Genomic DNA, 5,045 nt, shown 5'->3' on the forward strand with positions numbered 1-5,045 from the left:
GTGTTTCAGGTTGGAAAATTTGTAGATGTTTCCTCGAGGAAGCGAGGCTCTCTCTCTGCTCATCCATAACTCCCATGCCCTTTTCCAAGTTTGACATACTAATAATAACATGAAGTGCTTGACAAACTGAATCACTCAAACAGATCCTAGTAAATAAAGATTCATTGCTTCAACTTCATTTTACTGATTACCACTCCTTGTGGTTTTGCTTTCGAAGTCGTACCATGTACAACAACACACCACCACCACCCCGGATGAAAAAAAAAGAAAGAACGTTGGTTCTTTGAAACTATGTATTGAAAACTCAATAAGCGAGAATCTTAACAAAGTAATCAATATTTTGGGGAGGAAACCCTTATTGTTACTCAAGAAGTGGACTAATGGCGTTCTATTAAGTAAGATTCAAGAAAGATTACGAGTAGAGTTTACTATTAACTTAGTATAAAATTCTGACCTTGATGCATCGCTTTGCTATTAACTTAGTATACGTAACTCTCAAAATCGGCCATCTTCACTTGTGCACATAGAGCACCAAAGCTCCTCTAGAATTTGACATGCTAAAGGCACCATCAAAGAGTATTTTCGCCAATCATTACGAGATCGAGACTGATTTACAGTTTGAGTTGCAACAACATTACCATTCTCTAGCCAATGGTCTTGTTCAACAAAAGGCATGTCCAATTGACTTCCCAAGCATAATCTGCATGTTTCCACAAAGTGTGCATAGAAGCTTGAGCTCCTTCCATCTTGACTTGGTTTATGTGATTCCAAAGTTCAAAGAGAAAACGACGCTTAAAAAAACAGGCCCCTAAGGTGTGTGTCATCACATGCAAGAGTTCAAACTAAGATTCCCCAGGTTTGTTTAAAAAACAGAGCAAACTAACCACTAATAAAGTAATAAGCAATTACTTTGGAATGTATAGTGCTAAAATTACGAAGCAAAAACTTCACTATAGAACTAACATTTAGATCTACATGCATTCAAGATACCCCATAAAAATTTGAACAATGAAGAAGCAAAGGACAACTTAGACTAATAAATCTAGCTAGTGACAAAGTCTAATAAATCTGAACAACAACTAAAAGGTGTGGCTCTCTATAACATCGATATGTTTAGGAAAGCACTTTGAAACCTGAATAAAACATGTTCAGTATGAGAACATCATATCACATAACAAACATAATACAAAATTAAATTTACATGTCATGGATCGAAGGCTGGAACACTACAACTTGACACATAAATTTTGAGATTTGATAGGTCCAAAAATCACTTAAAGGAACATGACTCTATACAGATTTTCTTGGCAAATTAAAATTTATCACCAAGGTGTGAAAAATAAACTATGGAAAAGAACCAACATAAGATGTTCACATGTTATATGAAAACCAACCAAGCACATGTCAAAACAAAATGTTCTCCGGGCATTCTAATTCGGCACGAGATGTCTTTGAATTTTCTTGATTTGCATAGGAAAAAAATGCTTCAATATGCAAAGGAAGCAGCCATAAGACTGAGCAAAATTATTATATTAGTATATTACTTACAAAATGAATATTATGCATTGCAATGTTTCAGTAAGAAGGTTAATCTAGCACCCTAAAAAAAACCAAAAGAAACAACTCTTACCCTTTCTAGTTGCAATTTGCTAGGATACTCCGGAAAGTTCTTTGAAACCAGCAGACAAATTTTCAGACGATTTGGAATGACACCCGCTTTCAAAACTATTCCGAGCGCACATGTGAAACAGGGTTAGCATAACCAGAATCAGGTTCAACCTATACGTCTTAGCCAAACAAACCTTTTGCGACAGTCAGTACTATTGAATGCATATTCAAACCTCAACTTTTCGGGATCACGCCAATCTCCGTGGCTATACTTCGAACTTACAGGGCTTCCAAGACAACGACGTGAATCAATTTAATTCATTTCAGAAGTCAAGTATTCAAACCATCTAGTTGGTCTATCCCATTCCCTCGATCTTGCGTAAGTCGGGGAGGCAAGGCAAGTTGTCTTGATTTCGCCCGATCTTTCAAACCTATACTATAAAATTGGTCCAAATCAATAATCGTTATTCGACAAACTATCAATATAAAAAATTTCAATATGATGCTCATAAGCCAGTTCAATATTATATTTTCTACAAATGAGCACAACTACCGAAGGAAAATTCAATGAGCAAAAGGATTACAATCTTACATGAAGCATTTACTTCAGAACAAAGGTTTTCCATTGGGCATAGATCTGACTACTTTCAGACAAAGAACAACTCTTGAACCTCCGCAAAAGCTCCATTCATTGCTTATCACAGTTCTCATCATTGCCACTCTTCAAGCGAAAACTTCGGCTCCTGCACCTCGAAGATTAGAAATGGATCTCTGTTCTTGCCAAAGAGTAAAATCAGCCGGCATAGCCTTCCATGACTGACCAACTTACATATAGAAAAGTTTTACTATAGGAACCATAAGGCCATACACCTTAAGTGCTAACATGTTACAGTAACAACGTCATGACTCACGAACTACCATGCTCATGTAAAACTAAATCAAATACAAAGGAAGTGCCCAACAAAGTCTAGATTTTCCGGTCGCATGTGATTCTATAAATATTCTGAAACTAAAAATAAAAAATAAGTAAATAAATAACATGGACACCATTTATGAAAAAAACAATTAGAAAAAAGAAAACCTGGATTATATGAACCAATGAGAATACTCGTAAATGAAATGAAGACCCAAGTATGTTTAGAATGGTAAACGTGCGTCAGGGATGAAGGGCAGTAAGCAAATTTAAAATTAGAAGAATAGAAGACATGGAAAAAGTAAAAAGTTTTTCAAAATAACCTCATCCATTGCATCAGTGCAATTCCTACAAATAGAAGGAGGGAGACAGAATATTGGAGGTTGGGGATATAGAGATACTAAAAGGAAGAGAAGAGAATATAAAAATCATTCAAAGGAGAAGAGAAAAAATTGGAGTTCGGAATAGAAGGAAATCGAGATGGAGAAGTCAGAGATGGAGAAGACAGAGATGGAAAATGGGGTCGAAACGGTGTCTTTTGGCTATATTATCTGTTAAAGCAGAATTTCCCATAATTTTCCATTTTTTTTCCCATTTTTTTTTTCGTTGTTTGTTGAATGACAAATTTACCCTTGCACATAAGGGTTGTGAAAATTTTGTGGGTGAAACTTTTGGGTACCCTTTTGATTTAAAAGTTTGTATTATTTCAACTTGTTCAAATTGTGGGTGAGTTAGACTGATCACGTCGTAAGAGAACTTTATTTTTTATAAACGTATACGAAAGTCGCAATTACATTTTCTCAAATAACTAATCGGTAAAAACGCCTATATTACACAATGAAAATGAACAATAAAGAACGAAGAAATTAATTGGTTTCAAAAAAGCATACCTGATACAAAATTGTTATGTTTCTGGAAAAAGGCTCCCAAGATTTTAATACGGCTATAATTGCTACAAAGTAGAAATCCCCAACATACCAATGCTCTGAACCAAGATTCACCACTTAGAAATCTACAAATCAGAAACCATTGATTAATAAAATGTTCAAAACTATAATTTCTATGAAGCTGATCCTAAGAAAAGCTATGGAGAAGTGTCTGACTGTAACAAACTTGAGCTGTACAATCCATTGAGGTTAAACCTTAACTGTCTATTGTTTAAATATAGAAAGTATGGTATGGAGAAAGCATAACATGTGCTAGTGGTTAAACCAGAAGAAAAGTGTGACATTAACCAACGTAGCACATAAGTTTACAAAATCCCAACTATAAGTGTCAAACCATTTGTGTATGGATTCTGACTGATTATCTTATTAGGCGATATCAATAATATATATCACATTAAAAGAAAGCCATCAAATAAAATAAAAACAAAAAGACATTTGTCTAAACTAAGAACACTATTAGTTACATGTAAATCAAAGTTCAACGCATGTTAATTGTCAATAAAAGTTCTCACAATGAAAGCAATCAATCTCTGTCATTGTATTTCTTGATCATTGATTGACTCGGTCGGCCTTAAGGATAGTACACCTTTGAATTGTTTAGCAAATGACAAAACCAAGAACTGAAACAGGAGAATAATGTGAGAGTTCTTGAAATTGCTCATTGGCAATGTATTGCACCTACTTAAAGGAATATATAAGTTAAAAAGTATGAGTATTGAACATTATGTAGAAACAATCTACCATGAAAGACAGAGAATAAAATAGAAAATAGAAAATAGAAAATAAAAGCATAACTGAAGGGAAAAAAAATCATTTATGAATCACCAAAAGTACTGGGTTAGAGATTTTATTTTTCTTCACTTTGGCGGATACTCACTTGATTTTGTATTATTTCCACTGACAATAACACAATGAAGCAAAGGATAATACCCTTAAGTCTTCTTGATGCTCGCTGAATGAAAAATAAAAGCGAAAATTCAAACAGTAAGCAATGACCAACCTGTTATTGAATCCAGTGTGTTTCTCCCAATCCAAATAATCCACTTCCTTTCATTTCTAAGAGAAAAACCTGTAATACAAAGCAATTTATTAAAAACGAATAAACTTGAAACCAGACAATTCTTAGAGTGACAACTAAGCGATGTCGAAAAATGAAGACAACGAAATTTAACTAAAAATAAGTCATCCTAAAATTTGAGAATGACGGGTTAGATAAAACTTTGGTAAAATTTTCAATCAGTTAGATAAAACACTGAAATTAGAAAGAGGAAAATTGAAGACACATCTTCAGTGGTGAACCAATGGTCATTGACGGTTGGAAGCCTTAATCTGGATAAAGTGAAAAGCCTTAAAACTTTTCGTCAAGTTTTATTGGGAAGAAAGTGAAAAGTATCTACCAAATCAAAGTGTTGTTTACCCAAATCAAAGTGAGTCTACCAAATCAAGGCGATCACGTTACGTTCAGCGGTAGTACTCTTCATTACCAAAGGGTCGAGAACCCATCTATCACCAAGAACTGCATTCATAGTCCCGGCAGATCATCCGGTATCCATTGTCACAACAGATAATCAAGATTT

The 5,045-nt window shown here is 34.5% G+C and overlaps 1 long non-coding RNA gene across 2 annotated transcripts; it reads right to left on the reverse strand.

The window, feature by feature from the left end:
• Positions 1-2,024: 2,024 nt before the first annotated feature.
• Positions 2,025-4,832, reverse strand: LOC147496111 (uncharacterized). Of its 2 annotated transcripts, XR_015199776.1 has the most exons (4): positions 4,469-4,832; positions 3,412-3,533; positions 2,201-2,351; positions 2,025-2,044 (listed from the first exon to the last, which is right to left on the reverse strand). It is a non-coding gene; the product is annotated as an uncharacterized LOC147496111 (long non-coding RNA). The 2 variants fall into 2 exon arrangements; XR_015199775.1 differs by lacking the exon at positions 2,025-2,044 and having other exon boundaries at positions 2,062-2,351; positions 4,469-4,824.
• Positions 4,833-5,045: the final 213 nt, after the last annotated feature.

The sequence above is a fragment of the Coptis chinensis genome, chromosome 6 (genome assembly GCF_015680905.1).
Source record: "Coptis chinensis isolate HL-2020 chromosome 6, ASM1568090v1, whole genome shotgun sequence".
NCBI lineage: Eukaryota > Viridiplantae > Streptophyta > Magnoliopsida > Ranunculales > Ranunculaceae > Coptis > Coptis chinensis.